A 12,214-nucleotide genomic window follows, 5' to 3' on the forward strand; every position below is an offset into this window, starting at 1 on the left:
TCTTGTTATTTCAAGTGATCACGGACCCTTGGGGCACCTGGGTGGCTCAGTTGATTAAGCATCCTGTTCTTGATTTCAGCTCAGGTCATGACCTCACAGTTTGTGGGATTGAGCCCCGTGTCGGGCTCCATGCTAACAGTGCAGAGCCTGCTTGGGATTCTCTATCTCCCCCTTTCTCTTTGCCCTTCCCTTGCTTGTGTTCTCTTTCAAAATAAATAAATAAACTTAAAAAAACATCATCACAGATCTTTAAAAAAAGTTTTTTTAAAGCTTATTTATTTTGAGAGAGACAGAGAGAACATGAGTGGAGAGGCTCAGAGAGAGAGAGAGGTAGAGAGAGAGAGAATCCCACACCATCAGTACAGAGCCCAACTTGGAGCTCGAACCCAAGAACTGCAACGTCATGACCTGAGCCGAAATCATGAGTCAGATGCTCAACCAGCTGAGCCACCCAGGTGCTTGTCAAATTGTCACAGACTCTAAAACTCTTTGAAAAAGAAATTGAAACAGAGAAATGGGATTTTACCTTTATGCTTGAAAGGACAAGAGAGTCCCAAAGGTCTAACAAACAAACAAACAAAAAAACAAACATCAATCTCACAAGTATTTATGCCTTTGAAAACCGAAGAGGTTAATTTAAATATTGTTTTCAGAGTAATAAGTTATCAACAGCCAACCAGAGTTGCAGACTTTCAAGATTTATAGATTACATTGTATTGGTCATATAGCAATCATCGCTGATAGCTGAATGTCTTAAAGATTCCTTTGCACAAATTACACTTCCAAAGATGATATAAATATAACATAGAACAGGATTGCATGTTTTCACACCAGTGGGACTGAATGTTCTTGATTTACCACTTTATCAGAATCAACTCTATGAGGCAGAATTGTGTCTGATTTTCTGCAACTCTAGGATAAGAGGGAATATAGTCTCCTCATCTCGCCGAGATTTATTTTGTTAGTATTTGTGGGGCTTGCTTTTTAAAACCAGGCACCAGAATTTCATTTTAGGGTATCTAGAGGGTAAAAAAGGCAGGCCTGAGAAGCTTAAAATGTACAAAAGAGAAAGTTGACAAATGGAATATGAAATACTTTCTGGTTTTCATCTACAATTGGAAGACAGGTCCATCTTACTCCAGGTCAAGTGAGAAGGTTTGGCCCAAGTGAGGGCTGTGGCCTGGAGAAGCAGGAGGAACAGAAGATCACTGGAAATATAGTAATTCCCAGAATGACTGTTAAAAAAAATCTCTAGAGTAGACACAACTTACTACCTGGCTCAGGAATGGCTAAAATATTGGAGATAGTTTTTGCCCAAATTGAGGCTTGATATCTCTGAGATTGAGAAGACCTCTTATCCACCAACACCCAGACTTGACTTGAAGGAGAAGCTGAAGGAAAGTTCTGTGGGGATGATGCCAGGTGTTCACTTTTAAAAGCTTCTCTATTTCAAAGACTATTTCTATTTCTTTATGCTCCTGGTTCTCTGCTAATCACTCCCCAGACTGTGGTTGTCTCTCTCTGTGCCCTTTCTTTCCATACCGGGTGCTCTGGGGAGAAGAGCAATGGCCATGTGGAGGCCCCAGGATGCCACCTCACAGTGGAGAAAGGAAGACTCTGGTGGAAGTGAGTAGAATTCACCTCCGTGGACTCCTCAGATCCTGGCCTATACTCTTCCTTCCACCAGGCCTTGAAGAGGAAATTTTGAGATACAGCCGCTGTCTGAGGTCCTGCCTTCTTATTGGGTGTCAGAGTACGTAAGGCAGCTGACTGTGGCCTTCTTCGCCCATGGGCAGGAAGCATGATGGGCCTTGGACGTCCAGATTGGGTCACTTGGTGCCAATTGCAGCAGGAGGAGGCAAATGGAGCCGCAGAAGAGGAAGCCTTCTACTGCCCTCTGCAGGTAAAAAGCTGGGACCTGCAGCAACTGCCCATGAATAAGAGGGACTATGGCACGAGCCCCAAGAGACCTCCTCTGGGAGGAAGGGGACCATGGCATGAGCCCCCAGGGATCTGCCCTGGAAGGAAGGGGTACCCAACCAGCCACTGGATCACAAGGCTTACGGGCTGGGCACTGTGTTCTTTGTCTCTGACGTTCTTTTGGTCATGCTTCACTATACTAGTCCTTCCTCATACACCCATCTAACCACCTATCAGCCCGAACAATATTGGCCACTTTAGCACTTGTTTTCACCCGCCCTGATTCACTTTATTGCCTCTAAGAAATTCTTAGAGGCAAGAGTGTTCCTACCTCCCCATGATGGTCATCAGCTCCCTGAGTGAGTCTGATAGGCCTAATAAGACTGTTAGTGCTTTACCCACCAGGGTATTAACTCTCTCTCTCTCTCTCTCTTTGTAGCTTTGGTGGACCAACTTTATCCAATCTTCCAGAACACTCTTTAGGGTCACCCATTGGGAGAGCATATGTCCCCGTTTGGTTGGAACAGTCCCAGTTTACTCTGGTTGTCCTGGTGTAATTATTAATAGCACCCTTCTTCTCTTTCAAAGGAGTCCTGGTTTGGACAATAAGCTATATCGTCATCCTTGTGCAAAGTGCTTTGCAGCTACTTCAGTATGCTGCATGAGACCTTCCTTCCTCTCTCCAGCCCTTGTCATTGTCATTGTGGTCACTTGTCACTGTGGTCACTACCCCAGGCTGAGCTTTGGGTACCTGAAGCACTTTCTGGCAGCTCCACGCCCACTGCATCGGTCAGCATGCTTTCATGAGCAACACGATACTCTCCTGGAATAACATGTGGGAAATGTGCTCAGTAACATACCTCTGGTCTCTCCTTCTCCACCAAAATCAGAGCCTTCCTTTTTTTTTTTTTTTTGAATACTTAAAAAAATGTCATCTTAATGTACTCAGGCCTGAAAGGTGTTTGTGGATGGGTTTGTCCCAAAGTTCTGAGGTCTGTCTACTAGCCCCTAAGAACTCGTCATGAGAAAGAGGCTGGGAATATCCCCCAAAGGACTCTTCTATTTCCACCCTGCCAAGGTGGCTGGAAGGAAGGGCGGGGGGTGGGGGGAGTTCTCAAAACAGAAAAAAAAAAAAAGATCATGGAAGAGATTTTCAATGTGTTTGGAGTGAGGTCCAATGTGGTGAAGTAGTGTTGTGCTTCATTCTGCCTGTCGGGGGCAGTATAGGCTGCCCTGTCCAAAACAGTCATCGGAGAGTGGGGGTTTGAGGCTGAAGCCTTTCGCCCACAGATTACTCAGTGAAATAATTCATGTGGAATTTGGGGATTGTTGTAGAAGGAATTCTTCATATGGATGGGAGAATATCAGGCCTAAGAAGAACTTACCATTCAGGGGTGCCTGGGTGGCTCAGTCGGTTAAGCATCCAACTCTTGGTTTTGGCTCAGGTCATGATCTCATGATTCGTGAGTTCAAACCCCTCGTTGGGCTCTGAGCTGACAGCATGGAGACTGCTTGGGATTCTCTCTCTCTCCCTCCCTTTCTGTCCCTCCCCTGCTTCTGCTTAAAATAAACATTAAAAAAAAAAAAGAACTTACCATTCAGACCCTGAGACATGCACATGTAAACACATTCATTTATTCAACCAATATTTCTTAAAATTTTTTTTTCAACGTTTTTTTTTAAAATTTATTTTTGGGACAGAGAGAGACAGAGCATGAATGGGGGAGGGGCAGAGAGAGAGGGAGACACAGAATCGGAAACAGGCTCCAGGCTCCGAGCCATCAGCCCAGAGCATGACGCGGGGCTCGAACTCACGGACTGCGAGATCGTGACCTGGCTGAAGTCGGACGCTTAACCGACTGTGCCACCCAGGCGCCCTGATTCAACCAATATTTCTTGAATGTCTGCTATGTGCCAGGTGTAAGTATGTGGAATGTATGCAAACTCTTACATTCCATTTGGTCCTACATTGTAGACACACACACACACACACACACACACACACACCATTTCATAGAAGACTCCATTGTTTCTTCCATTTTTCAAGCAGTAATGTGAATCCTCACAAATGTAGTAAGTTATAGACCCAAACAGGGTATGTTCTGGATCTTTGGCTTTCCCAAGTTGGAAAGTTTCAGGAGAACTATGGTTCATGGTTCTGAAAGGGATGACAGAAGGGAGATGGCCAAGTCATACACAATTTCCCAGACACAGTCCTGGTATCAGTCTACCTGTCTTCCATACCCAACACCTACCACACCTGGGAACAATCTCCCATATCCATATGTTGAGGAGTAGGCCCCTCTGGCCAGGATTTCTCCCCATTCCTGGGAGCACTGACACCTGCCCTCTTATATAATAACCCTTAGAATCGCATGGAACATCTGAGAAGCCAGAGACACATCCATAGGAGTGAACAGCGGTCCTAGTCTATGACCCATCTGGTGGGAGGAAATCAGATAAGGCTGCAGCCAGAGCTGGGAGTCCACCCTCGTTTCCCTTCAGAGCATCATTCCCTATTCTCTTTGATAGTCTGTGATGGGTAGGATTGTACTGTGCCCCTAAGCTTGTACTCCATTCTAAGAGGGGCACATACCAGAGTCCCTAGGTTAGCCCATCAGAGAAGACTTTCTTGAGATGATCTGGAGGAGAGGAAGAGAAGAGCCTTAGAAGAAAACTCCGGGGCACATCAGATGACCAACTGTTCAGACTTGCCTGGGACTGAGGGCTTTCCTGGGATGGGGGCCTTTCAGTTTTAACACTAGGCAAGTTCTGAGGGAACCAGGATAATTTCCACTAACGGACAGGGGTTCAAGTGCTGGGTGGAGGCTGGGTGGGAAAGAGGCAGGGAGCTAAGAGTGTGAAGAGGCAGTGGCCACACTGCAGCTGATGCCTTGAGCGGTCTTGAGCCCAGACGTGGTCCCTGTTTTGAAAAATCCGACACTTTGACTATAAAGGCTTGCCTTGGTCCCATATAGGTGGTGTGGCTGCAGTGAGCATTGGGGTCAGAGGACAAAGCCTCCAGGGACGTGGGACTGGAGAAAGGGCCTGATGGTTCTCTGTGCAGCTGGTTGATGCAGGCCCATGTGGAGCTGGGATTGGGTAGCTATGCCCCCATCCTGCTTTCAGGACCATCTCTCCTGCACTGGGGCTCCCTCTCTGGCTGGAAGAGAGAGATAGAAGTGATCTTGCTCTGCAGGTTGTAGCCTGGCAGGAGGAGCAGAAGTGGCTACCAAGCAATTATGGCATTAACACAGGTACAGGGGCTCTTCAGGGCTGGTGCCATGTGGGATGTTCCCTTGTTCACATCTGGGAGTAGGGACACAGAAAGAATGCCAGGAGTTGACGACTTGGGCTCAGGAGCCTTGGGGAGGGGAACATGTCTGAGGGAAAGCTAGCACTATTTTCTTAATTTTGTCATCATGAGACACTTTTGCTTCCCTTACTCTCTCTAGGGGCACAGGTGTTGGGACTGGCTGTGGGGCTATAGCCCTGAGCCTTTGAACCACCTCCCTGAGCTTCTGGTTCGACAATGTGTTGTTCTCTCATTTTGTGACGTCTGGCTCATAAGCAGGTTGTCAGCTACTTGAGTGACTCAGAGATTTCTACCTTCGTATCCTTAAACAATGAATGCATGGGTCAGACTCCAGGCAGCCTAGCTAAGACAGAAAGAATTCAACTTAAATTTGAACTTCTCCTCTGTCAAGAAAGTCTGCAGTTTGAGTTAAGCCAAGTTAACTGCCTACTTGAAAAAAAAAATCAATACTCTTTGGAAGAACATCACAGAATCCACAGTCTTTATAATGTATTATTGCCATGTCCAGGATACAATCCAAAATTACTCCAAATATGAAGAACCAGGAAAACACAAACCACACTCAAGAGAAAAGACACCAGAGAGCATTTCCCAGGATGACCCAGATGTTGGAATCAGTACACAGGCTTTTGGCACCCAAGGATGCAAAGAGGAATATGCTCATGGTACAGAAAAAAAAAAAAAAAAAAAAAAAAAAAAAGGAAACATAAGCAAAGAAACAGAAACTTTAAAGAAGAACCAAGTGTAAATTTTAGAATTGAAAGATGCAATACTCTATGAAATTAAAGAAAAATCATTGGAGAGGCTTAACAGAAGAATGGAGATGGCAGAAGAAAGAGTCAATGACCTTGCAGATAGATACATAGAAATGATCCAATCTGAAGATCAGAAGAAAAAATTTTTAAAAATGAGCAGAAACTCAGGGACCGGTGGGACAAAAACAAAAACAAAAACAAAAACAAAAAAACCCCTCTACTATATGTGTTCTTGAGTACCAGAAGGAGAGGAAAGAATGGGGCAGAAAAAAGTATTCAAAGAAATATGCTGGAAATTTCCCAACTCTGGTGAAAAAAAAAAAAACAAACCCAAACATTTTTAGATCCAAGAAGCTTGGTAAACTCAAAGCAGAATGGAAAATTAAAAACACAAAAGGCACATCTAAGCAGGTCATAGTCAAACTGCTAAAAACCAAAGGTAAAGAGAAAATCTTGAACACACCCAGAGAAAACAAAACAAAACAAAACAAAACACCAAAAAACCACACTGCACACAGAGAACAACATTTTCAATGTCCCTGTTTTCTCATCAAAAACAACGCAGACTGGAAGTGAGTGGAGCAACATCTTTAAAATTCTGGAAGAAAAAAAAATCGTCAACTCAGAATTGCCTTTCCGATGAAAATCTTCCAGAATGAAGATGAAATAAAACCATTCTCAGATAAAAGAAATCTTGGAGACTTTGTCATCAGCAGACCTACAGGATGAGAAATGCAAGAGACAGAAAGAGAGAGAGAGAGAGAGAGAGCGCAAGCGAGAGCACCTGGGGCAGAAGGGAAAGGAATCCAGGTGGAAGAGGAAGCTGCGAGTTGCGATAAAGAGAAGTGGTAAGTTTGTAGCTAAATATAAACATCTATGTTTTATTCTTAAGTTAAAAATGTATATACCTGTTGAAAGCAAAAATTATAACATTGTATCATGGGTTTTATAACATATGTAGATGTAATATACATGAAAACCATAGCATAATGGAGAGAGTTGGACTACAGTTCTTCATGCAGTATTAATTCTAAGGAGATGAAAAAGCTAAGGATGTGGAGAAGAAATTCTCTCTGGGGCAGTGGCTCTCTACTCTACCTGCGGTCTGGCAAGCCCTGGGGGTCCCTGAGATCCTTTCAGGGTGGTTGTGAGGTCAAAATTATTTTCATAATAATTTTAAGATATTATTTGCTTTTTTCTCATGGGAGTACCATGGAGTTAGCAGAGGCCACGTGAGGTGTGGAGACATCGTCTCCTGACAACTAAAGGAAGATGTATTTGTGTATCCTTGTGTTTTACAATGTTCTCTGTTTTGAATTGCTCAAAACAGATATAAACAATATATCTGAACAAGAATTTAGAATAACAGTTATAAGACTAATAGTTGGGCTTGAAAAAAGCATAGAAGACACCAGAGAATCTCTTGCTGCAGAAATCAAGGAACTAAGAAATAGTGACGATAAATTAAAAACTGCTATAACTGAGATGCAAAATAAACTAGATACAGTGACAGAGAAGATGGAGGAAGCAGAGGAAAGAATAAGCGAAATAGAAGAAAAAATGATGGAAAATAATGAAGCTGAAAAAAAGAGGGAAAGGAAACTACTAGATCACAAGAGGAGAATTAGAGAACTAAGTGATTCCATGAAATGAAACAACATCCATATCATAGGAATTCCAGAAGAAGAGTGATAGAAAGGGGCAGAAGGCTTATTTGAACAAATTATAGCTGAGAAATTCCTTAATCTGGGGAAGGAAACAGGCATCCAAGTCCAAGAGACACAGAGAACTCCGTTTAAAATCAACAATAACAGGTCAACACCATGACATATCATAGTGAAACTGGAAAAATACAAAGATAAAGAGAGAGTTCTGAAAGCAGCTACAGACAAATGGTCTTCAACCTACAAGGGTAGACACATAAGGTTAGTAGCAGACCTATTTACTGAAACTTGGCAAGCCAGAGGGGATGGCAGGAAATACTCAATATGCAGAATAGGAAAAATATGCAGCCAAGAATCCCTTATCCAGCAAGGCTGTCGTTCAGAATAGAAAGAGAGATACACTTTCTCAGACAAACAAAAACTAAAGGAGTTCGTGACCACTAAACCAGTCCTGCAGGAGATCCCAATGGGAACTCTGAGTGGAAAGCAGCACTTTGTAGTGGAAAGACTACAAAGGACCAGAGATATCACCATAAACACGAAACCTACAGATAACACAATGACACTAAATCCATGCCTTTCAGTAATCACTCTGAATGTAAGTGGACTAAATATCCCAGTCAAAAGACATAGGGTATCAGAATGGATAAAAAACCAAGAACCATCTATATTCTGCCACAAGAGACTCATTTTAGACCAGAGGACACCTGCAGATTAAAAGTGAGGGGATGGAGAACCAGCTATCATGCTAATGGACATCAAAAGGAAGCCAGAGCAGCCATACTTTTATCGGAAAACTAGATTAAAAAAAAAAAGACTAGGGCACCTGGGTGGCTTAGTCGGTTAAGCATCCGACTTTGGCTCAGGTCATGAGCTCGTGGTTCATGGGTTTGAGCTCCATATTGGGCTCTGTGCTGACAGCTTGGAGCCTGGAGCCTGTTTCAGATTCTGTGTCGTCTTCTCTCACTCTGCCCCTCCCCTGTTCATGCTCTCTCTCTCTCTCTCAAAAAATAAATAAATAAACTAAAAAAAAAATTAAAACTACAACCAGAGATGAAGAAGGGCATTATAAAATAATTAAGGGGTCTATCCATCAAAAAGAGCTAACAATAGTAAATATTTATGCCCCCAACGTGAAACACCCAAATACATAAATCAATTAATCACAAACATAAGCAAACTTATTGATAATAAACTGTAATTGTAGGAGACTTTAATACTCCACTTACAACAATGGACAGATTATCTAGGCAGAGAATAAGTAAGGAAATAACAGCTCTGAATGACACATTGGAGTAGATGTACTTAACAGATATATTCAGAACGTTTCATCCTAAAGCAGCAGAATACAATTCTTCTCAAGGGCACATGGAACATTGTCCAAAATAGATCACATTTTGGGTCACAAAACAGCCTTCAACAGGTACCAAAAGATTGAGATCATGCCATGCATACTCTCAGATCACAATGCTATGAACCTTGAAATCAACCACAAGAAAAAATGGAGGTTAAAGAACATCCTACTAAAGAATGAATGTGTTAACCAGGAAATTAAAGAATAAATTTAAAAATACATGGAAGCAAATGAAAATGAAAACACGACAGTCAAAAGAAAAGGAGCAGCAAAATAAAGCCTAAAGCCAGTAGAAGGGAAATAATAAAGGTTAGAGCAGAAATAAATAATGCAGAATCCAAAAAAAAAAAAAAAAAAAAAAAAAAACCACAACCAGTAGAACAGATCAATGAAACTAAGAGCTTGTTTTTTGAAAGAATAAACAAAATTGATAACCCCCTAGCCAGACTTGGCAAAAAGAAGAGAGAGGACCCAAAAAGATAAAATCACAAATGAAAGAGGAGAGATCATAACCAATAACACAGAAATACCAACAATTATTAGAGAATACTATGAAAAATTATATGCCAACAAACTGGACAATCTGGAAGAAATGGAAAAATTCCTAGACACTCACACACTACCGAAATTCAAATGTGAAGAAACAGAAAATTTGAACAGATCCATAATTAGCAAAGAAGTTGAATCAGTTATTAAAAATATCTCAACAGGGGCGCCTGGGTGGCTCAGTCGGTTAAGCGACCGACTTCAGCTCAGGTCACGATCTTGCGGTCCGTGAGTTCGAGCCCCGCGTCGGGCTCTGGGCTGATGGCTCAGAGCCTGGAGGCTGCTTCCGATTCTGTGTCTCCCTCTCTCTCTGCCCCTCCCCCGTTCATGCTCTGTCTCTCTCTGTCTCAAAAATAAAAATAAAGGTTAAAAAAAATAAATAAAAATATCTCAACAAATAAGAGTCCTGGGCCAGATGACTTCCCAGGGGAATTCTACCAGACATTTAAAGCATAGTGAATACTTATCCTTCTCAAACGGTTCCAAAAATAGAAATGGAAGGAAAGCTTCCAAACTCATCCTAGGAAGCCAGCATTACCTTGATTCCAAAACCAGACAGAGACCCCACTAAAAAGGAGAATTACAGGCCAATATCCCTGATGAATCTGGATGCAAAAAGTCTCAACAAGATACTAGCAAAATGAATTCAACAGTACATTAAAAGAATTATTCACCATGATCAAGTGACATTCATTCCTGGACTGTAGGGTTGGTTCGATATTCACAAATCAATCAGTGTGATACATCACATTAATAGAAGAAAGGATAAGAACCATATGATCCTGTCAATCAAAGCAGAAAAAGCATTTGACAAAATACAGCATCCTTTCTTAATAAAAACCCCCAAGGAGGTTGGGATAGAAGGAACATCCCTTAACATCATAAAAGCCATATATGAAAGGCCCACAGCTAATATCATCCTAAATAGGGGAAAAACTGAGAGCTTTCCCCCTAAGATCAGGAACATGACAGGGATGTCCACTCTCACCACTGCTGTTCAACATAGTGTTGGAAGTCCTAGCCTCAGCAATCAGACAACAAAATGAAATAAAAGGCACCCAAATTGGCAAAGAAGAAGTCAAACTTTCACTCTTCACAGATGATATGATACTCCACATGGAAAACCCAAAAAACTGCTAGAACAGACACATGAATTCAGCAAAGTCGCAGGATGTAAAATCAATGTACAGAAATTGTTTGCATTTCTATACACCAATAATGAAGCAACAGAAAGAGATATCAAGGAATTGATCCCATTTACAATTGCACCCAAACCCATAAAATACCTAGGAATAAACCTACCAAAGAAGTAAAAGACCACCTGTATGCTGAAAACTACAGAAAGCTTATGAAAGAAATTGAAGAAGACACAAAGAAATGGAAAAACATTCCACGCTCATGGATTGGAAAAGAACAAGTGTTGTTAAAATGTCGATACTACCCAAAGTAATCTACGCATTTAAGACAATCCCGATCAATATAACTCCAGCATTTTTCACAGAGCTGGAACAATAAAATTTGTATGGAACTGCAAAAGACCCCAAATAGCCAAAGTAATGTTGAAAAAGAAAACCAAAACGGGAAGCATCACAATCCCAGACTTTAGTCTTTACTACAAAGCTATAATCATCAAGACAGTGTGGTATTGGCACAAAAACAGACACATAGACCAATGGAACAGAATAGAGAACCCAGAAATGGATCCACAAATATATGGCCAACTAATCTTTGACAAAGCAGGAAAAAGTATCCAATGGAAAAAAAGACAGTCTCTTTAGCAAATGGTGCTGGGAGAATGGGACAGCAACATGCAGAAGAATGAACCTGGACCCCTTTCTTATACCATACACAAAATTAAACTCAAAATGGATAAAAGACCTAAATGTAAGACAGGAAACCATCAAAATCCTACAGGAGAAAACAGGCAGCAACCTCTTGACCTAGGCCACAGCAACTTCATACTTGACATGGCTCCAAAGGCAAGGGAAATAAAAGCAAAAGTGAACTATTGGGATAAAAAGCATGTGCACAGTAAAGGAAACTTTGAACAAAGCTAAAAGGCAACTGATGGAATGGGAGAAGATATTTGCAAATGACATATTGGATAAAGGGTTAGTATCCAAAATCTATAAAGAACTTACCAAACTCAGCACCCCCCCAAAAAAACCCCAAATAATCCAGCGAAGAAATGGGCAGAAGAGATGAATATATATTTTTCCAAAGAAAACATCCAGATGGCTAACAGACACATGAAAAGATGTTCAACATCACACATCATCAGGGAAATACAAATCAAAACCACAATGAGCTACCACCTCACACCAGTCAGAATGGCTAACATAAACAACTCAGGAAACAACAGACATTGGAGAGGATGCAGAGAAAGAGGAACCCTTTTGGACTGTTGGTGGGAAGGCAAATGGTGCAGCCACTCTGGAAAACAGTATGGAGATTCCTCCAAAAGTTAAGAATAGAACTACCCTATGACCCAGCAAGTGCACTACTAGGAATTTATCCAAAGGAGACAAAAATGCCGATTCGAAGGGACACATGTACCCCCATGTTTATAGAAGCTCTATCAATAATAGCCAAGTTATGGAAAGAGCCCAAAATGTCCATCAACTGATGAATGGATTAAGAGGATGTGGTGTATATACAC

At 41.8% G+C, this 12,214-nt stretch overlaps 1 protein-coding gene across 1 annotated transcript in view; it reads left to right on the plus strand.

The window, feature by feature from the left end:
* Nucleotides 1–1,512: 1,512 nt before the first annotated feature.
* The window catches only part of CLSTN3 (calsyntenin 3), a 55,434-nt gene continuing 44,732 nt past the window's right edge, over nt 1,513–12,214 (plus strand). The window contains exon 1 of the mRNA XM_047868362.1: nt 1,513–1,903. The gene's annotated coding sequence lies outside the window, so the exon portion shown is untranslated. The remainder of the gene's footprint in view (nt 1,904–12,214) is intronic.

This window comes from Prionailurus viverrinus, chromosome B4 (assembly GCF_022837055.1).
Source record: "Prionailurus viverrinus isolate Anna chromosome B4, UM_Priviv_1.0, whole genome shotgun sequence".
NCBI lineage: Eukaryota > Metazoa > Chordata > Mammalia > Carnivora > Felidae > Prionailurus > Prionailurus viverrinus.